At 41.2% G+C, this 25318-nt stretch overlaps 1 protein-coding gene across 14 annotated transcripts in view; it reads right to left on the bottom strand.

Moving 5' to 3' along the window:
* The window catches only part of FAT3 (FAT atypical cadherin 3), a 419137-nt gene that overhangs the window by 198980 nt on the left and 194839 nt on the right, over window positions 1–25318 (bottom strand). The window lies entirely within an intron of this gene.

Below are 25318 nucleotides of genomic sequence, written 5' to 3'. Positions count from 1 at the left end.
AACCAGGACTGTATGTTAAATCTGCACATATTTTAGAGAAGTTCTATGCCTTATTATGCTAAATTTGAGAATTTTATATTTGCTAGATTATTTTTATTACTTCACTTTATATTTTACTCCTGTATCAAGTCACACTGGGAGGCAAACTAGAATTCAATTACCAAGTCCATAAACAATTTTTGAAAGTTATGTGTTACTTACTAAGAATTGATAGATTAATTGTAGGAAATATGCAATAAAAGCTAACTGATTTATTAGGTCAATGAAATGTTCGTCAGCAAGTTGAGTTGCTGGTTTCTAGCCACAGTCTGTCTCAGAATTTCAGTTTTTGTGAATCTCAGTCTGTGCCTCTCTAATCTAGTCTGACACTTAGACAAAGCCATTTTCTTCCTTTTTGTACTTCAAACATGTTTCTGCAGAACAGGACACCAAAGTGAACTACCAGGAAAAAACAAAACAAAACAAAACAAAAAAAAACACAATCAAATGCAACACTAAAAAGAAAACTAAAGTAAAGGCTCAGACTAAAAAGAAATGGTTCCATTCACTGACTTGGTGACATCCAGCCATTTGGGGACAGGACCTGCTCTGAACATGGAGGAATTTTTAGCTTTGTCAGAGGGCAGTGCTCAGGAACATGAGCCCATCTGCCACATGTGATGCTCTGGGAATGGGAGCTCTCCTATGTCTCTCCTATAGCCTGAGCAAGAGGCACACGAGAAGTTTGAACATTTTGGTAGATTTGGGATGTGTTTGCTACCAAATTTATGCAAAGATCATGACACTGACAATCGTATCTGTCAGCATGTAAACATTACTGGATTGCTCTAGGAGAGAGAAGAAAATGGCAATGAGATCAGTGTATAAACAGATTCATTATGCAAGATATCCTTGCTCTTCTGTGATTATGCTGCTATGTGAGGCATCAACAAGTATATCGCTTTTTAGGCATTTGTAATACAGGGGTGTTAGGGAACTTCACAGAAATTTACTACTCATCTTACAGGAAGCTGGCTGAATCCATTCAGTACCAAATATCAATATATCAGTTTCACAGATTGTGAATAGATTGGGATCATGCTGGTCATCAGAGTGACATGGTGAATAAGGCGTATTACAGGATTTGCACAGATGTGTTCTGGCTTGCACTCAGTGTATCCCAGCTCAGAGCCAGGGGAGGCCACATGAAGCAAGCCATCCCAGTGGGGTGAGCCCATTTCGGTGCCCTGTGGGCAGGCTGCAGCCAAGGGACCCCACAGCCTTCTCCCTGGGCAACAAGGGGCTCTTCTCAGGCAGAGAGCATCCTCCTAACAGCACCCACAGCCCACTGCAGGCATTTAAAATGCAAATGTGGTTAATTGTACTTAATGATGCACCATACTTCTGTTTGAATATTTACCAGTTGAGTTCAAGGTACTTAGTATTTTAATGCCCCTGCCCTGAGCACTGAGCAAATGGAAGCAGCAAAACATGGGAAGGGGCACAGAGGCCACCGGTCTTGCTTAATGTGTGCTACTGAACAAATGTGGCATAATTGCTACTACCAAAAGAATTAAGTGGGAAAAAAAAAAAAGCCAATTCTCATTCACATGTTAGTTGTCTTTATGCTGGAAATTTCGAGTGGTTTTTCTGCGTGTGTGTAAAGTTTTTACTGGATTGTGCAATGGGTGAGGATTCAAAACAGCTCAGAAGTCATTAACAAGAGAAGACACAACTGTGCCTTATCTTAAGCTGCTGCAGAGAAAATGACTGACGTGAGGAAAACAACAACATAATAACGGGATGTAAGCAGCTGATGTTTCATGACAAGACTGATTCTGCTCCAAATCTGGATCTGTGTTGTAAAAAACAACCAAATCAAATAAAGCACACTTCCCTCACCTCAAAATGAAGATTTCATACAGCTCTCTGCTTATTAACCTATTAATTGTGTGCAGAACCAATGCAGTCAGAGGGCACAAACAACTGCTGGTGTTTTTTTTAAACACAATCACAGGGTGTAAGGGCTGTTTGGAAAATGTAACGCATTGTGTTCAGCAATGCTACTAATTATAATACTGGAATATAATGATTGTACTCATTCTGAAAGACAGCAGTAATTGCTGCCTCTCTTCCGGACTGGGACTTCTTGACTTTTTAAATTGTGTCAGATCTAAACTTCTGGGAGGACTGCCGAGCATCAAGTGTAAGGGAAACAGCAGCATGGCTGCTCCACTGCCTCTGCTTTTAGGATCTCTGGTCATCACCATACTTCTTTTCGACTCAAAATGTGGTCAGATCTGGATAAAATGAAAGGGATCAGTCCTGATAATTTAAAAGTCACTCTCAGGATGGCATTTCTGAGTTTTAATAAGGCTTACATATTTAGTTACATTTATCTTGAGTTATTAACTGTACTTATCAACCGTCCCTGCCATCAGCACATTCTATAGAATACTCTGCATTATTAATGGGACTGAAAATTGCATTTTTAATGTAAAGTACTAGCAATATTGAGCTTTTCCTTGCACTAATTCAGAATAATACATCCAATTATATGTCTAAAACACAAATGACAGAGCTGTATCAGACAAGAATATTCCTAAGTATGTGTTATTCCCATTTTTTCTCAAGCACTTTCCTTTTTTTTCCTTAACTTACAAAGAACTGAGTAATGTCTACATATATATATATATATAACACAGCATCTTTTTTTATTACTGTTTTTCCCCACTTTTGCTATTCAGTCATTAATAATGCAAGAGACGAATTCTATGCTGACCTTTAAGACATATAATCCTAACTGAATCATCTGAGTTACACCAATTTGCAGTCAGTAGAGAATTCTGTTTTCAGGAACCATGCTATATTCAACCCACATTTATTGCACACTCTCCTTTTGCAATAATGAAATCAAATTTCTTTCTCTGTAAGTACAAACACAGCTGAAGAGATTTAAAACCCTTAGATCAGAATATACAAATCACTTTCCCACAGAAAGGAGATTTTGTTCTATTTATTGATTTTTAAAACATTCAGTGGGGAGATACATTAGCCTCCTCTGCTGTTTCTTGTTTCTTCTTTTGTATTTAGCTTCAGCCACAAACTGGGACAACCCTAAATAAAGTTATGGTAAGAAACATGATTCCAGTAAGAAAGATTACTCTGCAGTTTTTTTGCTTTGGTGGGAAATTGTGTATTCAAATTGAAAGAACAAACCCTCTCATGGTACGAACTCAAAGTGCAAAGACAGACCACGAGTTCCTTTTTTCAAGCAGGTAAGAAGATAAGCAGGTAAGCAGAGATGAAAAACTTCCTTCTCTTTATCCCGATTTTCTGCAGTTGTAAAATATAACTTTTATGGAAAAGACACTGTAAAGACAAATGTAATGGTTTTCCATTCTCCTAAAAAGCTCTCAGATCCTGACCATGTCTTACCCTGTCTTGTTCCTGGAGCCCATCCTAGAGGGTGAGATAGCCAGCTCAAAGCCACAGGACAGAACCTCTCTTCAAGGAACTGATACAACTGTTATTGCTCTGGACATGACATTACAGACCTTGGTGGCTGCCTCTGAGAACCACAAGTCAGACTTTGCAGAATAAGTGAATGAGAAAAAGAAAAAAAAAAAGAAAAGATTTTGGTGAAAAAGAATTTGAAGATCCTATTGGCATCCTTACTCTAGATACTAAAGGACCTAAATACTAAATGTAGCCTGCATTTCCACCCACTTTTCCAGAATGACAAAAATACCACTGTGTTGAAGAAACCCTTATGTGGACAAAAAAAAAAAAAAAAAGCTTTACTACTTTGGGCTTCTAACAGATGTCAGTGAAAGGCCTTTTAGAACGCCTTCGAAAAAACTCAATACACTTTATCAATTGGGCTACCCAATTCATTTGTAGAATGCCACATTGGTTCTGGAGACATTGGTATCCTTTACAAAAGCTACACTATGCTACTACTCCACTGCTAGTATGTACTACACTAACTGCTGTTTTAGGTTTACTGGCCTGAAATTCCTGGAGGCATCTTTGTAGCTTTTGTTGAAGACTGCTACCAAACACTCCAGGTTACAGAAAACTGAATTCTGGATTGGGAGGTAGTAGCCTTATAAAAAAAAAAACTAAGACTAAATAAATTTGTGATATGGAAACCTGTAGAAAAGGTACCATGTACCACAGTGGGAAAAGCTATGAACAGCACTTCTGGTTGAGACTACCTTTGAGAGAAAACGCATTAGTCATTTTTGAAATAGTCTAATAATGATAGCAGAGAAAATGATGCTGTAGGTGAAAAGACCTTTCTTAAAACAGAGCCCAAAGCAAATCTAGAGTAATTCCACCATTTAGCTCTCTTGTTAAAGTACAATCTCAAAGACGTAACTGTCTTGCACAGATACCTTTGTTTAAAGAAAAAAAATTGTTTCAACCTATATGTGAAATACATAGGGAACGACTAAAGTGACTTAACATGCAAAATACATTGTCTATCTTGTCTTGTACTAAGGAAGTGACTAGAATCTCTAATGAAGCCAAGCACACCTCTCTCTTTCATATGCTCAAAATGCCCTACTTTCCTAACAGCATTGCCTGCACTAGAAACATCACCCATGCAGAACTGCTCCTCGTACTACGCTGCACGCCTTTCCAAAAAAACTTATCTACAGCAGCAGACTCCAGCTTATTCACAGGAGTGTTTTTATTGGATCCTCCTCTCCTTTATCCTCGTACAAACTTGAGTTGAGAATAATGTGCATATGCGCTCTGCTTTCTCTCCAGGAGTTGTTGGTATTTTCTATGTGCCGGCACCTGGGGAATATTTTTTTTGAAAGCCTCAGGCAAACTGTCTCTAAGATTTAGACATTCCTTTTATACTGGAGAGCTTGTGCCTCTCCTTGAGCAGTTCAAATGCTGCAGTATAAGGTATGTCTTTTGGGTGCTGCCTTGTAGCAGTTAATAAAAGTCAAATCTGAGAACCTTAAGATAAACACAGCAACAAGGATGAAAACAATAATAAACAGGGAGAGGTGTGCATAGACATTTTAAATGTGTATGGCAATGAATCCAGGATACAGTGGCTCTTTCTCCATATAAAAATAATGTGACAGTATTCCGATGTCCTGTTGAACAATGAATTTTACAAAGCTGTTTCTCACAAAATACAACTACAAGTGAGAAAGATTCTTCCCCGGTGACCTTTTGGCACCAGACTGCCAGGTTAACTTCAATGTAAAACAATTCATATCTTTCATCTTATGCTACAAAAATACAGCAGTGAACACACTAAGTATTTTTTTTTTCTGGTAAGATTAAATTAAATATTAGTTTAATATATGACAAGATCCAGGCAGGCTATAGTTTATGCAGTGCATCTCATCTGTATCCACACCCCCAGTCCTAGTGAACCTGTAGCATTAGAATTAAAGTGCCACAAATATGGTTGGTTCTGTAAAAGAAATGACCTATAAGAAGTTTTCTCTCAAACCCAGATAACCAAAGAGTTATAATATATATAAAAAGGGAAAAATAGCAATAATAATAAAAAAAAAAAGCAGTTAATGTATATGCTGTGACTTCACTGACTTTTCTGCTGAGTATCACAAAATTGATGCTTTTTAAATATGGAATGCCTTATTTTCTCTCATTCAGGGCCAGCCCGAAGTGGTTTGTTCCAGAATGCTAAACTATATACTGTGTGATGGAAGATTGTCCAAGAAAAAAAAAAACATATATATATATGTTTTTATGAAAAGATCCTACAGAGGTAGAATCATAGACTCACTTAGGTTGGAAAAGACATTTAAGTCCAACCTGCTGTGTGACCTTCCAAGTGTCATCACTAAACCGTGTCCCTTAGTGCCACGTTCACATGTCTCTAAAATACTTCCAGGGATGGGGACTCCACCACTTCCCCGGGCAGCCTGTTCCAATGCTTGACCAACTTCTCCATGCAGAAATTCGTCTTAACATCCAAACTAAACCTCTCTTTGCACACCCAAAATCTTTTTGTTATGAAGAAGGAATGAGACAGAATAGTTTGAAGCCCCATACACCGTCTCTTCTGCCACAAAGCATACATGTAGACAATCTGCTTTTTATGTCTGTTAGCACAACTAAGTGAGCAGATCTTTATTTCCAGATTTCCCAGTGGAGAAAAACCTCAAACACAAACTTAATGTGGAGCAAAACAACGCTGGAGAGCTCTTTGTGGCACGTGTGTGCGTGACAAGGTGTCATAATGACAGACTGACGAGCAGGCTCAGCCTCTGCTAACCTCCTTCACCTTGTCACAGAGACATTAATCAGGCTCTGCTCTTCTGCAAGGATTTCAGGATGTTTTGGTCAATGTCAACACTGGGAAAATGAGAAGTTTGCCCTTTTATTAAACTTGCCTTGAGAGACATCTTCACCAATTATGTCTAGGGGCCGTTCAGAAAAAAGCTCCAACTGTATGTGATTTGTACTAAAGTACTTGACAGCATAAAAAATGACCAATGACTCACAGAGTTCTCCTTCCTGTGTTTTACTGTCTCTTTATATCTTGTTCAAAAGTACTATGCAAACCTATATTGTTCGTCATTAATCCACCTCCTAACAGCTTACTGTGGAGCTGAGGAAAGCTACTTGAGAGCACTCTGAAGCTGCACTCCTTGTTCTTTGTAATCCCAGCAGTAATTTTGATCAACCGAAGTACAATACTGGGACTCAGGTTCAAGACATTCATTTTAGGTTTTAATACCAGGAGAGGGTTGCTTTCAGCATGCAGAGGCAGCACAAGAGAAAACCACAATGCAGTGTTATCAGTATGGCCAACCTGGAGAATTCAGAAACTATGAGGTTGCTCTAAGCAGCACACGATTTGTAAGCAAATGTAAGCAATAAAACACATGGGGTGGGCTGGTAATCTCTCTTCTCGTTTTCACTGATTTCTGATTACAGCCCCTGGACCTCACAACATGAAAGTTAGCAGACATTCCCCATCTCCCTTCTTCAGAGTCTTCTCCATCTTTAACTTATTCTGCACCACAATGGGAACAAAGAGAGCCCAGGGTGGATCTGCTTCTCCTGCACTGTCTGCTCTGAGTTCATAGTACTGGGACGCTGTCCCAGCTGCTACCAAGCTGCTTGTGTTTTGTATGGAAGATTATAAACGCTTCCTCTCCACCACACACCTTTCCCATCACCAAACCTTCCCGTCTATCACTCATCTCCTGGCTTTCTTCTCCCCACACCTATGCACACAGACGATGCTGAGGCACTTGCTGTGTGGTATTTTTGAAAATGTTAAGCCTGATCCAGAACCCTGAACAACAGCAGTTTGTGCAGTGTTTGGATGTCAGCCCGCACCTTATGCCTACACCTACACAGCCTCACTTAGCCAGACTCTGCAATGCTCCCCATGTCGCTAGTTAAGTGCTGACTGGCTGGCTGAGTTTTATCAGCATAACATGATTTAAAACTTTATGGCCTTTGACACACAATTCATATGAGCATTGAAGAAACTATGTTAATGGAGTCATGTGGTTACAGCCCAGAAGTTAAGATAGTAAATCACAGAATCATCACAGAATAGCTTGAGTTGGAAGGGACCTTCAAGATCATTTGGTTCCAACTCACACCTCCCACCACACCACTTGCTCAAAGCCCCATCCAGCCTGGCCTTGAACACCTCCAGGGATGGGGCATCCACAGGTTCTCCAGGCAACCTATCCCACTGCCTCACCACCTTCCTAACCTCTAATCTGAATCTCCCCTCTTTTAGGTTAAAGCCATTCCTCCATGTCCTCTCCCTACACCCCCTGACAAAGAGTCCCTCCCCAGCTTTCCTGTAGCCCCCTTTAGGTACTGCCAGGCTGCTGTAAGGTCACCCCAGAGCCTTCTCTTTTCCAGGCTGAACAACCCCAACTCCCTCAGCCTGTCTTCACAGGAGAGGTGCTCCAGCCCTCTGATCATCCTTGTGGCCCTCCTCTGGACCTAAGCTAACAGCTCCAGATCCTTCTTGTGCTGAGGGTCCTAGAACTGGACACAGCACTCCAGGGGGGGCCTCACAAGGGCAGAGCAGAGGAGGACAACTGCCTCCCTCCCCTGCTGGACACTCCTCCGTTAATGCAGCCCAGGATGCAGTTGGCCTTCTGGGCTGCAAGCACCCACTGCTGGCTCATGTGGAACTTTTCGTCCACCAGAACCCCCAAGTCCTTCTCTGCAGGGCTGCTCTCAATGAGTTCTTCTCCCAGACTGTGCTCATGTCTGGGATTTCCCTAACATAGGTGCAGCACCTTGCACGTGGACTTGTTGAACCTCATTAGGTTCACATGGGCCTAGTTCTCAAGCTTGTCCCTTTGGGCGGCATCCCTTCCTTCTGTTGTATTGACTGCACCACTCAGATCAGTATTATTGGCAGACTTACTGAGGGTGCACTCAACCCCACTGTCTGTGCCATTAATAAAGATATTAAACAGCACCAGTCACAAGACAGACCCTTGAGGGACACCGCTTGTCACCAGCCTCCACCTGGAGCTGTTTACTGCAACTCTGGATGTAGCCATCCAGCCAACTCCTTATCCATTGAATGGTCCACCCATCAAATCCATCTTTCTCCAATTAGGAGACCAGAGAAGGCCACCAGATTAGTCAGGCATGATTGGCCCTCAGTGAAGCAATGTTGGCTGTCTCGGATCACCTCCTTGTCCTACATGTCCTTTGACATTGCTTCCAGGAGGATCTTTTCCATGATTTTGCCTGGCACAGAGGTGAGGCTCACTCATCTCTGTAGTTTCCTAGGTCCTCCTTTCTACCCTTTTAAAAAATGGGAGTGATGTTTCCCTTTTTCCAGTCACCAGGGACTTCACCTGATGGCCAGGACTTCTCAAATAGGATGGAAAGAGGCTTGGCACCTCCATCAGCCAGTTCCCCCAGGACCCTGGGATGCATGGCATCAGGCCCCACAGACCTGTACCTGTTCAGCTTCACCAGGTAGTCCTGAACCTGCTCTTTGCTTACAGTGGGAGGGACTTTGCTCCCCCAGCCTTTGCCTAGAGGTGCTAAATGTAATATATAGTGCTTGTTTTGTTTTTAGAAAACCACAGATGTCTGACGAAGCTGAGGCTAAGGTGCAAGACAATTGCTAACCAGCACTGTCCCAAGTTTATAGATAGAGCGTCTCTTTGCACCGGCACAGAGATTCTCCTTTGTTACACACGTCCCTGACAAGTCAGGGAATGCAACTGAGCATCTCTCTACTACAAAAGCCAAGGGGTTTTACAATTTCTTCTCCAAACGTCGGGCTGCTGCAGGTGTGGACAGTCTCCACCACCTCAGTCCCTTCTCCTCTTGGCTGCTGCATGTGGCCACCCGGCCCCAGCTCTGCTCCCTGCCCGCAATGCTTCCCCTGGGAATCACTTCAAAACTGCAGTGTCGAAGATGTTATGGTCTGTGAGAGACTTCACAGCCAGACTCCTCGAAAAACCCACACAGCCTATTTATACCGCAACAGCTGCAGCAGAGGCAGAACAGACTGAACACTTGCAGACTCAGGAAAATAACACGGCCTCATTTCAGAAGATCATTATAATACACAAAATGTATAGCTCTTTTGTTCATCCTTAAAGGAAAAGCTAAAACTGATCAATCTGCTCTTCGCGATGGCTAGAATGTGTTCCTCCTTAACGACTTCTGAATAGTAAGCGCTTGCTGGAGCCCAGAACAACTGTGAAGAAAAAATATTGAGCCCTCGATTTAAAAAATGACTAGCAATTTTATCTGCTTCAATACCCGAGTGGTGTACGTTTGCAGTCGATTAGTCACTGCAGATTACTTTTCAGCCCACGTGGCAACATTTTTTTTTCTTTCTACTGAGAACAAGGAAAACCAGGCCAGAATGGTGAAATTCAATCCTAATTTTCTGATGTCCCCAAAAATATAAAATTTCCTGCTTACCTGTAAAACTACAGCTACACATCTCAATGGTATTATGTTAAAAAAAGGTATTATTTTGTAATTAAAATTGTACTTTTTCAATTGTATTAAGATTTGGTTTAAATACACAAGAAAAAAAAAAAAAAGCCACCAATGCCTGGCATTGTATTATTCCTCTTAGCTTTGATTTCTAATCCTTAAGTAACATCAGAAGAATATTCTTTCTCCAGAAACTGCCTTCTGAAAGACAATTTAAGTATCAACCGGATTTGCTATGTAAATTAAAACTTGGTAAATCTCAGTATCTTTTTTTTTTCTATGCAACCTCTTCAGAAGGATGCACTCTCCATTTTACTTTTCTCATTAATGCGCCAAATCAGTGGAGGTTGTAAAGGTTGAAGATGTTTAATTGTTACTAGATGACAATCAGTCAAAAATGACATTCTGGCATGTAGCTGGATGGCAAAGATGTTGCATTTTCAAATTCACCCCCCCTAATACTTCCTTTCCCTTCGGAATTTATCGTTAAGCTGCATTTATGTGTATCGCATGACATGTACAGTCAGGAATCAATCTGAAAAGCCAAATCTGAAAGCTTCTTGTCATTTCTCATTTTCTGTGACCAAGTAAGGGAAAAAACCTACATGATTTCTTTGGTGGAAAAGACCAGCTTCGCCATTTTCATAATTTATACTATGACAGCCCTCAGAGGCCCCAGATGTGGACCAAAATTAATTCTTCCAGACCCAGCGTAAGCAAAATATGGAAACAGGCTGGATGCCAAAATACATGTATATATGTACGTGTGTATAATTTCCCACCTCTTTTTCCTCTCCCTTTACTGAAAGCATTGCTGAGCTAAGTTAGAAAGGAAAGGGAAAGGAGAGTAAAGGGCCTTCTCATGCTACCTGTCCTGTGGCACCCAGCAGTGGTGGGTGACAGGGCACAGCAGGACAAAAGACGCAGAGTTGTATAAATTCCTTCCCTCTCCTTTCTCATCTTGTCCTGATCTGGAGCCACTTATTCTGCCATGCTCATGGTAAGACTCCAAACAGCTGTGTTAAAGCACCCAAGCTCTTTCATTAGCACCTTCAAAGAGCCATTTACCCCCTTCTAACTAAAACCGTAATGGGAAGAACTGCCCTCTGGAGGGCTTTCTCTCTGTGCTTTCATTTCAGAGGGAAACTGAAGAGTTCTTTAAGGCTTTTGGTTTACACAAGCTCTAATCCAACTGGGGTATTGAACAGTATATTAATATTACTTGTAATTCAAAATAAGCCTCTATCTTCCTGGAGATGTTAAATGGAGTGGTTCATGAATTTTGAAAGGTATTCAGATGCTGTGGCATTAAAAGATGATGCAAAAATCTGAAAACAACAGAGCATAATGCAATTTAATATACACTACAGTACAGACACTACAGTATTTCAGGCACCAATTTAAGCAGCAAATGGTATCTTTTAATAACCTCACCTCTGCCTTTGATCAAAAAGAGATAAAAAACGCACACCAAGGACAGAATAGTCTTGAAAGTTGCACAGTATATAAAAGGTCACAGAACCGGATGGAAAAAGCTCATTCCACTTACATGATATTTTGAAATTTGCACTTCTCCAGATACTGAGTGATACTGCAAGGTCTGCAAAACTTGGTGAGAATGGGAATGAGCTGATGGACTTGGAGGGCTGGCAGGGGCATGGGCACAGAGCCCTGAGAGCGAGCAGGCCCCCAGCCCTTTGCTGCCATCTCTGTAGAGCAGGGGCTGCGTTGGAGGTGGCAGAGCAGGACCAGGGGTTCAGCCCTGAAGGTTTGGGCCCTGCAGGCAATGAAACACCCTTGCTCCCCTCCAGCTCCCAAAACAGAAACTGCATTTTCCTTAACTGGTTGTATCAAATCACAGCAGCTCCTTCCAGCCTTGAAACCTAGGGCACCATGTGTTGCTTTGGGCTCAGGCATTGGGAAGAGAGCAGGCTGTAACAGGTGATCATCACTGAGAGTAAAGCCACACTTTTTAACACCTTTGAAAGCAATCATAAAAATCTGTAAAGAACTGGAGTCAACAACAGGGATGACCCAAAGGGTATCAAGGTAGGCTTTCTGCAGCAAGCGGTACAAAACCAGGCATGGATGGAAAACAGAGAACAGGTACAGCAGCCTGAGGCAAATCACCCTACACTGTACCAGGGAGCCCTACAAGCAGGTGAAGGTCTCAGTGAAAGTGCAGGACCAGTGAGCAAAACCAGGGCTGGAGCTGTGTCCTACAGCAGGGCCAAGACCTGAAGGTCACCACGCTGCACCCTGAGAGGCTGAAGATGGAGCAGCAGCAATGCCAGGTGTGACTTTGACTCTGCGGGTTGACTTTGGTGATGGAGAGCATTTACACTGAATGCAGATTGCATTTTAGTGAAATCCAGTGCCGCAGCATATTATATTCTTCTAAACAATATTATTAAACTACCATAATAATCACCCTGCTCTTCAATCCAAGGTCTCAAAGCACATTACAGGCGGTAATGAAATAACTCACACAAGACCACTGCAAGGAAGAAGGGGATCATTACTGCCAGTGCTCGCAGTCATAAAGTTGTGCTCAACAGAATTTCATTGCAAGGAGCCAGGCACAGAAGTGGTCACCAGATATATACTTCTCTTCATGTAAGTCTGAGCTCAGTATGGGTCCTGTCAAGGATTTATCATCCCTTCCTTGACACTCAGTATTTTAACTGAAGTTCCAGGTCTTGAGACTGTTGTAATTGCAAGAGACTCTCAGCTTTCATTTACAAGAAACAAAATGAAAACAATCCCCAGAAAAAAAGCTATATTTGTGGAACCAAAGTTGGAAAATCTGTTCAGTCTACTCTAAGACAGAAGGCAAATGAAAACAACAAAAATGTATTTTCTTTTTGTGCTTCAGATACTCCCATTCTCTAAAACAGTCACAGTATCTTCTTGGGGGCTGAGTCACGATTTCTTTCTGCGCGTGGCCACCAGCCCTGTCCAGCTGGCATGAAGTCAGCTGGCTGGGACGCAGCCCTGACCTCTGTACAGAGCAAGCTGCCCCGAGAGGCATTTCCGAATCAGGCAGGAGCCTTATGGCAGAGCTAAGGAGGGGATCCAGGCCTTAATTACACCACACTTCACATCAACAAAGAACTGTTAAGACACAAATGAATTAACTGGCAACACGTTAGAGGAAACAAGATGCAGCATCTTGCAATTCAGACTTTTAGCTGGAGTTTAGAGGAGCTGAGTTCAAACTTGCGACCCTGTCACAGCTTTCCTGCATCACCTAAGGCAAACCACTTATCCCTAGAGCCCCATTTCTCAAAAACATGACTCCCACTGATTTGTTTCTGTGCCAATAGCCACATTTTGCTTACGGGTAACAAAGCGAGCATCGCTCTGTACACACAACGGAGCCGATGGCTTGATGGGAAAGCACCAAGCAACAGCCCGAACTGCAGCACTGGTGCTTTGGGGGACAAATGTGTGACCGCAGGGTTATAAGCACCTGGGTCAGACCTTGCTTCCCTGCTGCAACATGCATTGATTGTGATCGATAAACCCACATCGGTCAGGCTTCCAGTGCGTGCAAACCTGAAGGCAGTGGTAACAAAGTAGAAGCAAATGGGAATTTCGATAAGCTTCTGTCATACATTTCAGAAATTCCAGAACTTGTGTTTTTTTAATCCCTTTTCCTTTAAATCCATTCTATGAAGCACAGAAAGCTAGTATCTGTCTAGGTTCTGTGCCCCCAGAATGTTTCCTGTGTGTTCAGATGCAGTACCAATTTTTCTAGCTTTCAACACTAAGTGAAGCATTAATTGGGGTGGGGAAAAAAAAGCTGCAAAAACTAAAACACACACACACAAAAGCCCCCAAAACTTTCATCTGTAGACGTAAGAATAACTCAGTGATTTGCCCTTGGGGAGGGAGGCAATGCACACAGTGGATGACAAATGACTAAACCATATGCATTCACTTCCTATCTACCCTGAAAAGAAATTAAGCAGCTATCAGCTTACCGTGGAAGCCAGAGACACAAGCAATAATTTTTGTGAACGATAACCTGGCACGTCTCCTCTGCTGCAGTGGCAGCTGCTGCTGCTCATGTTGGGGAGGTTCTGGGAGCTACTTTGGACTCTCACATTCACACCTGACCCTGGTCTATCCTGCATGCTGGGACTTGGAGAGGAAGGACTTTGGAGGTCACTGCTGTACTGTGACCACAGCTTTATGGAAGCAGAAGAACCTATGTTTTCCTTACATGGAAGTCAATTACAATCTGGCACTAATTAAATCAGTGTTTCTTTCCCCCTCTCTGCATTAAAGAACTATACCATGTGTAATTAATTAATAATTGGATTAATGCACATAAGTACCTGCAAAGGGAGAAATTACAAGGGAGTAAAGGGCTCTTTATTCCAGTAGAGAAAGGTAAAACCAAAGGCAACAGCTGGAAAGAAAAGGCAGACAAATTCAAGTGAAAAATAAAGCAGAATGATTTCAAAGAATGAAGGAGATAAGCATCAGGAAAAAAAAAAAGGTCTTGTAGCCTTTAAATCAATATCTTCCTGGAATATAGGCTTCAGTCAAACACCAGTTAGATGTGTCAGTGTAGGAGTAATTAGGTGATTTTCCACAACTTGAACTGTGCATGGGGTCAGAGCAGGTGTTCTAATAACCCCTCTGACCTTATGACTATGAATCTGTTCATTCACTACTCTATCACACTGAGAAACCTCTGCTTCCACCTCTAAACCAGAAAATAATGTAAGCAGGAAAAACAGAGGGGCTCTCATGCACTATGCTGGAAGGTCTGGGAAAAAATCACTTCCATCAGCAAATAAATAAATAAATAGAACACAGTATCAAAAACAGTAGTATAATACAAAAATAATGGGATTACAACTATAGCAACAGAAGTATCATCTTCAACCCATTAATTTTTTTTCCTGAAGCTAAAATAATTCCTTAAATGCAGTAAATTTCTATAGGCAGAGAATTCAAAGATTTGCATTTTTTTCTGTGTTTTGTTACAATCCCCTGAAAGGGAAGAGACAGATATGGGGGAATGGGTTATTCCATACTCATGACATACTTTATGGTCAATACACTGGAAGGCCACAGAGATTAGCTACAACCATTATCTTAGATGAGTATTTGTATCTAATAGTCTCATATAAGCCCAGCTAAATATATTTTCTCATTTCACACTCAGACAATCACTAAGGGTTCAATCCCACACCCATCTGCGGCAATGGCAGAAATCCCATTGACTTCACTGTGAGCAGGATAAAACTCATTCCTTGTAGGTGTTACAGCACAGTTACAGTCACTTTTTTTTTTTTTTTTTTTTTTTTAAGCAGCCATGAGACAAAGGAGTGGGACTTTATTTTTCCTTTTTTTTTTTTCCTTTTTTTTTTTTTTAAGATTAAAGAAAAAGAAGATGGGCTTCTATACCAGAACTGAGTTAGACCTAAACTAACAGTGTAAGTGCCAAAGCGTTTAGCCCATGGGCTGCATTATAAGACCACATGTAAAACTGGGCAGCAGTATTTTCATAGAAACAGAATCACAGAATGGTTTGGGTTGGAAGGGACCTTAAAGCCCACCCAGCTCCAACCCCCTGCCATGGGCAGGGACACCTCCCACCAGACCACGCTACCCAAAGCCCCATCCAGCCTGGCCTTGAACACCTCCAGGGATGGGGCATCCACAGCTTCTCTGGGCTAAAGCAAAGACCATCTAAACTTTCAAAATTCAAAGCACCTCCAAAGGCATCTAAAATGGCTTCTCACAAGTCACTCCTAAAAATCATTCACTGGTATTTTTGACGACTTTACTGTGGTTGCTGTGCCACCTATCTTACGAATCAATCTTGACCAGACAGAATGAACGATTGCATCAAAATTCAAGGTGGGGAAAAGGATAAACTCTAAAGTAATAAGATCGGGCTGTTATTCATTTATGGTACATTCACATCCTGACAGTTCCACAATTTCTGGGAGAGATTTATCTTGTCTTAAAATCATTTCTCAAGTGTCATGACTCAAGTGGACCTCTAGAAGAAGCTGGGCTGAGATACGTGAGCCTGCAGGGAGCCAAGGACTGCCCTGGTACAGCGCTGTGTGCCACGGATGCAGCAACCAGAGGGGAAGTTTTGGCCTGAAGGGTACAAAAAATGATCTTGCGGTCATCCTGACATCACACCAGCACCGAAACGATCACCGAATCGAAACAAGTTAGTCTTATCTTTAAAAAACAAAATGTATATGTAATTTGCAATTACAATTCAGTGCATATTTTATGGCAAGGACTCACTTATGAAGGGCACTTCACGGACTCTAGTTTCTTTAAAGCATTTCTAAGCCACTCAGAGCTACATTTCTACCTTTTTTCATTTTAAAAGCAGCTGAATATTCAAATGCACTTTTGTATTTTAAGTGTAATTTCTAATTACATGCACAATTGCTAATCCATCTGTTTACTACATACTGTAAATGTCTGTAGTTATATATGCTTGAATAATTATTGAAAATTAAATATCGTAAACAGTCAAATTAATTTCTCTCAGCATACCAAATTGCAGGAAGTCTGCATGATAAAATATTACTTGCCCCCAGAAATGGAAGAAGTCACTCCTATCCCACACCTCACTGAATGTGCTTATTGCTGTGCTGTAACTGATAGGAAACTTTTTAATCCAAAAATTTGTAACAAGAAGAGTCTGAAAAGCTCCATTACACTCTGCTATCAGTGAAAAAGTGATTTAAGAAGAATGTGGTCTGCAAATGTTTCAACTGTGTTGGAACAAGAAAATGATGTTCCTTATGTGAGGCAAGTTGCTGTTAACATTTTCTTGTTTCTAACAATCCTGTTAGAAGCACTGTAGGAATATATATCATAAAATAAGGAAAGTGCCTATTTTCTTTTATTGATTTGTTTATAACATTGCATGGCAAAAATGCTATTCAAGAAGCCCAGAGCAGAAAAACATGGGAACGCACAGATGTATATTTGAGTATACATCACCTGTTCCCAGAACACACACAGCCTTTCCTCCAGCTTTCAGTGCAAAAGTGAGCTGTGCCACAGTTCCCCTCTACTCTACAACTACAGTCATTTTGGGTTTAAATTTCATTTGTTTTTCATTAATAGGTTTTCAGTGCAAGTAAGATCATCTCTTCTGAGCTCCTACATAACAACATTTATGGAATTTTACTGTTTGGTTCCTGCTCCTAGACCATAACTTTACAGCATCTTTATAGCTAATACTACTATCCTGAGCCAGAAAAATAAGATATTTTTTTTCTGGTCTGAATTTCTCTAACTTCACCTTCCACTGACTTTTATGCCTTTTATCTGTTAGATGAAAGAAAACTTTTGTCAGAAATCCTGTCCCTGTGTAGGCACACACAAACCATGAAGGCATCACCTCTTGAAGTTTTCTTGACAAATTAAACAGACTGAATTTCTTCAGCTTCTTACAATAAGGTGGTGCAAATTTTAGATTTAAAAAAAAGGCGACTGAGAACCTCAGTGGTGTGATCCTTTCAAGTACACGGCTTGACACAGGATCCAGACATGCTTTAAAAGAGATGAGGAGCTGGCTCTGAACTTCTAACTTCATCATTTAAAAGTGAGTCTAAAGAGGCAGCTGAAGAACACCTAGGTTCTTAATTCTATGATGCGTGTCTACAGCTATCACTACTGTCATCCACCTAGCAATGGGAAGTGTCCAGACACCTTCCCAAATCTCACCATGGCTGTAGACAACAGGACTCTGTAAACTCCCTCTACAAAAACAAACAAACAAACAAACAAACAAACAAAAAAAAAAAATCTCAAGCTACGGTTTTGGAGGAAAAGACTGGGATACTCCATTAGATATTTCATTTTTAACTATGTTGAGAAGACAAGCCAGCTTTTCCAGAATACAAAGGAATTTCACCTTTCAGAAGCACAGCTGGGTACCATTTTTGAAAAGCTCAGCCTTCCGGGGTGGCTTCTCCTTCATATTCTAAGGAAACAGCAACTAAGCTTTTTTTATTGTAAGACTCTTGCTGTCTTTCTTTACTCATAAAAAAGGATGAGGAGAGGAGGGGAAAAAAAAAACTAAAATTATATACATGCCATGGAAGGAAAACTAAAAGAAAAAAATCCACTTTGAATGTTTTTGTTGAAAAATCCTTCAGTTTTAAAAAAAAAGCAAAATCTAAAAAAAATACTTCGCAAGTCGTGCAAAAAATTTGGGAAAAAAAAAAAGGTACATATAAATAAAATATATGCTATATTTTATGCTCTGTATATATATATATATATTCAGAGACACTTGAGAGAGGCAGAGGGAAATGTCTGTAGATGTAGGCACCCGCTGCCAGCTCAGCTGAAGGCAACAAGGAGCTGAGGAGCAGACACCCATGAGACAGAGAGCGGGGAGGAGGCCAAGAGCATGCATCCACTGTACCAACAACCAGACAGAATTACCAGCCACGTCCTATACCCCATTTACACCACAAGACTGACGGGGAAGCTGTTGAGAGATGGAGGTGCAGGGCAGGCAGGGAGAACAGCATGGGACCAACAGCTTGGACACCCCACTGTCAACACCCTCCCCTCCCCTGAAGGCCAAAGCCTTCACCGAACCTGGCATGAGGCTGGTCTGTCCTTTGGCAAACATAATTTCCCCTTTTAGTGGGGAGACAGTGCTATATGAGGGTGTCTGAATTGCCATGTGCTTGAAGTTATGGCCTGGACGTTACCTGAGGCAGCGCCAAAACTCTGTTCCCCATGGAGCGCCTAAAGGAGAGCTGCTGGGAGACCAGGCCAACTCCTCCAATGCTGCTGCCTGTACACAGTGCTCAGAGCCTCCTTTCAAGCATACAGGTGTCATACAGCTTATGAAACGCACATTTTGTAGTTTCTCAGGCTGTTTGAGCACTTTCCTCGCAGTGCCAACCAGGCAGCGTGGCCTGTCCCCCGCTGGAGGAGAGCAGAGGGCTACAGCAGTCCCAGCACCACAGGGCCAGTCAGGATTTAGGAAGCATGGCCTCCACCACCCATGTGCCACCAAAGTACCATTCCCCTCTGCCATCCCTGTGATAATTTGGGGTGAAGTCCTTCCAGCTGCTCCTCCCTGCTCTGCACAGTGCCAGGATCTGCAGCCCCAGGACAATGCCTGTGGTGCATGCAGGCACACCGGCACCATGCCAGCAAGGGACCGAACTGCCCGCTCCTCCATTTTAACAGCATGGTCTCGACTCACTTAAGGCTGATCAATACCGCCTTGGTTTTAATTCTGCATCCCCATCTGCTTTTTCCCATCTGTTGTCTCAGGCTCCCTTTAGACTGCGAGTTTTTTGGTGCAGCAACCATCTTTTACTCCATCTAGGCTGCCAAGCTCAGCAGGGTGCTGCCTCATGACTGTAGCTATAAAGGTGCTACAAGATTGCAAATAAATACTTAAAAAAGTCATAGTTTCAGATTACCAAGAGGCAGCACAGGTTTTGCTTTTCCTCACAGAATTCTTCTTAGTTCTGAATTATTTCTAAATACTAAATGAAAAGTAAAAATGAAACACAGTCTCTCTTCCTTTTTGTGCAGCACTCATTGTGGAGAAATTAAGCTATGTTGAGGGTACAGGTGTTTTTTATGTTTGTTTTGTTTTTGTTTTTACTCAAAAGCACTCTCATAGGTAAGGGTGAGAGTTCTTGAAGACACAAACCAAATACACACACGGTCCATAGTTTTTTGTGAAACAATCTTCAGAGTATTTTCTGTTTGAGACAACTGTCTTTATACAGTCACTTCATCAAAACATGTATTATTTTATTCATGTTTTCATCTCTTTCCTCATATTTGCTCATAAGCAAAAATGGCGTCTCTCTACAGAAATTTTCCCTTCTCTGACATTTCTGTTTTCCTATTAAGTCTTTTATCACATTCCCAGTGCTGTGTATCTGTTGTTAACAAAACCACAAGTTAAAGAGGTTAGGCTGATGCCTTGCAGGGTGTTCATAAAATCCCAGTTATTCTGCACAATGACTCCAAAGTGAAAAGCAAGAACAGAAGTTTTGGAGGTGGAGAGGAAAAGGCTTCCTCTCCAGTATAAATAACTGGGTGGAAATGCCGTTTTGATCCTCCCTCCTCAACACCAGGTAGCAGGAGGGGAGAACAAATCAGACAGATGGGAGCTGGACTCATGGGAGGGTGATGAAACTACTGGTGAAAGAGTGACTACATCTAAATCCTGCCTATTTGCCTCTCTGATACCAGGCTGGACATCATCCAGTGGATGACTCTCTCCTCACCAAACAAACTCAAATCAAACTGAGGGGTTTCCAGACATAAAAATTCAGATCATGGGCATCTTACTGAGGCAATGCTGCAGTTTGCCCCTGTGGACTACTTTAGAGTTAATTTTGGTCACGTGGTTGCTTTATTTTTTCTCCTTTAATACATAATATTCACCTAATCAGTTTGGATTACATTAAGTATTACAAGAAAGAAAGAAAAAATGAGATAAATCCCATAAGAAATTATAGACTCATTGAAAAATATCTACAGCATCATACAATTTTAAGCCGTTAATGCTATCTAACATTTTTCCATCCCTGCACCTATTTTGGGTAATCTTGTGTGTGTTTATTCTCTCTGTTTAATCAATCTAATTCATACATACTCAATAAATTAAATTTAGTAACAATTATTCCCCGTGTATGTTCCCAGGTTTCATCTCAAGAATTGCCTTAAATTCATAGAATAATAATGAAAACAAGAAACTTTTCCATTCTCAGCAGCGTCTCCCAAAGGATCTCTCTGAATAATGTAAATCACGGGCATACAACATTTCTTCAGAGATTAAAAAAATGCCTTGTTCTCACATTAACAAAAATAACTTGAACACTTTTGAGCAATGACAGCATCCTGTCATAATAATACCTGTTTAAGGATAAGATGGCCAAATCCTTGGGTGGCATAAACCATATAATTCAGCTGAAGCTGTAGTACCATAAGCACCCGTGCTTCTCTAACCAACTTTGTATCTCTCTCTCTCTCTCTCTATATATATATATATACATATATATATATATATATACACTGCACATTTTATTACATAGTGTCTATGATTCAAATGAAGGTTAGAAAATATGAACATATGGTGAAGAGATGCAAAATTAATTATAATCAAAATATTCTCCTGCAGACCAGACTTACATTTATCTTTTGTGTATTGTGGCTACATTAAAGAAATGGTGAATGTGCATTGATGTTCATATGCTGTTATTAAGTTGAAGTTCAAGAAATAATGCAGTTTTAAAACCAAGGTCTGAAAAGCTACTTGTTAATTACCATACAAATAGATTACTGCAGCACAGATTCCGTGCACGTAAATCATCTGAAAAAAAAAAAAAAAAAGAGACATTTCTCTTATATGACAACAAACCCACAGCACATAATGACATTGACTCATATTTACAGGATGCAATGAGCACAAATATTCTTGCAAAGCAAATACAAGCAAATGTACTATGGAGAAAGAAAGACTACAAATGTGCGAGGCCAACCTGGGACTTCAGAGCTCTGGGTTTGCCTCCTTGCTGCACAACAGTATCTGGCAAGCTGCTGTACAAGCATTAGGCTGACAGCGAGAGGTTTCGCTTCACACACCCAAGGGACATGAGTCAGCTTGGTCTTTACATGCCTTAGAGGCCTCATTAGTGCCATCCTGGTCCTGTGCCTGATGCCATTAGTGCCATCCCTGTACACACTGGAATCCTTCTTTGCCTTTGGGCAACCCAGGGTTGCCTTTAGGCAAGTGAGGAGGAGGTGAAAGACAAGGATGGGAAATGGTGGGCTAATTGGAAACAGGATAGGAAATAGGATAGGAAGCAGGTGAGGCTCCTACATGTCCAGGTAGTTTCTGTGAAGGTTGTAGGGAACACAGCAGCTGAGGGGAAAGAGGTATGGGGTCAGCCTAACATTCAAGGTTCAGTGGGGCAGGCTGGTCTGGACCATCTCCAGGAAGGTTTTATAAGTGGCCAGTGGTTTTGAAAGACCACATATGGTGGCCTATAAAGGCCACATGGTTTGAAGCAAATTAAGACCAAATCTTCATTATTGGCATTGGTTGTTAGCTGCTTCCTTTGCCTCAGTTTCTTGTTTGCTCAAAAGGTACAACAGTGCTGCTCTGCCTTACCATATGGATGTGGACGACTTAGCCATCAAGGGAAGAGAAAGCATTTAAGCACAACTGGTGAGGAAGTAAAGGGATTGTCGAAGCCACAGGATGATCAATGTGAAAATATAGTTACAAGACCAGGGTCCCTTGCAGGGAAACTTTTTTTTTTTTAATTTAACTTCAGAGATGTAAGAGTTCTGTAGAAAGTTTTGTATAAGATGAAAACTGTGATTAGGGGGGTCTTCCAATATTTAACCCCCAGATACTGCTTTATTTTTATACATATATGTCTTCTGTTAAATTAAGCTCTGTGCATCTAGACATATGGCGACGCGATCTGTACAATTATACTGATAAGGTCACATACTTAACTGGCAAGAACTGGCAACAGCATTACTAACTTCAAAGAAGTTGTGTCAATCTTCACAGTGAGAGAAAAGCACTCTCATTAACATAAAGGGAAGGGGGAAAGTGAGGGGAGAATAATTTCACAGGAAATAATTATCTTTGGATATAACAGTGTAACTCTAATGGAGACAGAGAATCAGAGAGAGACAGAAGAGGAAAAATAACACTGATCTACTATTAACCTTAATTTTCAACAGACCAGTTCAGCTGTATTGCAAGGTGATGAAGCTTTGGAGGTTTATTAGGTGCTGACATAACCTCCTATGTGACAGAAGACAAAGAAAAATTAATAGTTTGTAATTACTGACATCATGATGGCTTATGCAAACACACCTGTCTTTACAGTTGCCCTCCCTTCTTATTCCCATTTCCTGACTCTTTTTTTTTTTGAATATTCACACATAGAATAGGTCAATCTCATTCTCTCAGAGAGGAAACGTCTCCACCTCTGCTTTTTAAGTACTGAGGACTGGATGTTACCCTGAGAGCAAATTATGGCTGCAGGCTTTGCCGCTAACTTCCAGTGAAGTCAGTAAAGAGAAATTAGAAAACGCTCATACAGTAAGGTGAAGATACACCACTCAAGCCAAGGAAGTGTGTGTCCTAAGATGACAATATGAACATTTTCAGAGCAGCTACGGAAGAGGGAAACATGCTGATTGATCCTTGTATTGTCTGATCTGATTTGCAAGATCCAAAATCATAGACACATGGAGTACCTCTGACTGTTGAACAACAGCAAAATGCAAGTTACTTGATTGATTAAAAAGCAGAAGCAATAAAAAGAAAGCAAAAGTCAACATTCCCCACCCCCAAACCTTCACCTCATCTGGCCCAACATCACAGCTTTATTTTCCTCCCCGGCAGCTCCACACCCCTAACCCTGCACGAACACCACACTCACAGGCTCCATGTCCCTACATCCATAACTCACAAACCTAATTTCCCTTGCCAGAGTTCAGGCTTGGGCCACAAGCAATTACTGTAACATAAGGGCATTCACTGCTATTACCATAATAATGTATGGCAGGATATGACAAGTGTCCATAGCATGTGCATGTGTGCATATGTTTAACAGGGCTGTGACTTGATACTTATGGTACACAGCTTCACCCAATAATCTCGATTATGCTTGTCATTGATAATAATTTTATCAAGAGTAGTTGGCTACCTGAAAGTGAATGCAACAGCCCTAATTACAAATCAGTGAAGAACAGAACAACTTATAGATGGTTTCTTGACCAGTTCTGACTAGCCATGGCTTCTGGAAATGTATGAACAGAGAAAGTGGACTGACAGACAAGGTAGAAAAATCAGATATACAGCTAAGGCGATAGCCAGAGTTTTGAATACAACAGAAGCCTATTTTCCTGGTGTTTTTTGAAAATGATAAATGACTGTTGTAACATACAACAATGCAGATTTATGGGATCAGTGGCAAAATTCCTGCTGTTCCAGAATCTGTATTGGGGCAGGACAGAAAGGAGTTATTTTTCTGCAGGAAAATGTTAAAGAGGTTCACTGTGGGATTGTCACTGCGATTGGGGGTGGACTAATGCTCCTAACATCAGCAGGGGCATTGCTCCCCACTGGTATGGCATTAACTTAAGATCAGTATTTCCCTGCCTCTTTCTCTTATCAGGCAGTAACCTTCTCCAGGAGAAAGCACTGACTCGCGGGCCCACGCCACACTGCTGCCCTTCAGACATACATCTCTGCTGAATCAAACGGGGAGTTCAGGTTAAAAACTGATGTCTTATTGAATAAGAATAACAATGGTCCAGTCGAGTCAATGGGAAAACTCACAAAGCTTCTTACCATGAAAGAGGGCTAAAAAGGTCATCATGGAGATCTAAAGAAAGGTTAAAATTTCTATATGCCATGTTTAAATCTGCTGATTACAGAAAAAAATGGCATTTATGAGCACTATTGTATCTGCTAATATAATTTTAAAAGAGACACTTGATATCAGAGTCATCCAGCAAGCTCAACTGTATTCAGTGCTTCACGAATCAAACCCCACTGCTAGCAGAAATCAGGCCTGCTCAGAAGAGGTGATAAAGCTGGATTTATTATTTTATTAATAGCAGCATTACTGTAGCCTCAACTAAGGTGACACAGCTCACACCTTTATCCCCTCCACAGATAACACATACAGAGTAAGGAGAAAATCACTGCCAGAGAAAAGGGAAGAAATGGATGGGCTGAGCCGATGTTTTCTCATTTTCTGTGGAATCAGTGGTCTTGCCACGAGACTATAGCTACTTAAATTAAAAAGGTTTTATATTCCTCTTCAACCATTCTAGAAGTGATGTTCCTTTTTCTTTTAATGTGCCTATGAATATATGACTGTACATGGATGCCTATTAATGCCGAGATGCCTGAAAAATCAATAGCTTGCATTTTCAAAGCCTATTTGATCTGCAAACTGGACTAATTTCCAGAACAATCACATGAGGTAAGAAAATATTTCCACTTACACCAAAAAAAAATAGAAACAGAGCGAGGCTACGTGACTCAATCAAAGTCAAAAGAAGAGTTCGTGTCACTGCTGGGCTGCCGCTCAGGAGTTAATTGAAAATGTGCTCTGGGGAATAAACGTGCACTGGCAAGCAGATGGACTTGATGATTTACATCCTTTCCTTTTTTTTTTTTCTCCCCTAATTATTATTATTATTACTATTATTGTTGTTGTTATGACAAGCTCCTTAAGGCAGCAACTTTGACTAACATGTTGTACAATGCCTGATGGGCTTCTAGGTCCCACTGTGATTTAGCACATAACTGCAACATCCGTGGTCCTTTGATTTGCGAGCTGCTAACCTCAGGCTC

The sequence above is a fragment of the Anas acuta genome, chromosome 1 (assembly GCF_963932015.1).
Source record: "Anas acuta chromosome 1, bAnaAcu1.1, whole genome shotgun sequence".
NCBI lineage: Eukaryota > Metazoa > Chordata > Aves > Anseriformes > Anatidae > Anas > Anas acuta.
Note: the sequence above shows the minus strand (reverse complement) of the source record. Positions and strands in the feature narration are given on the sequence as shown.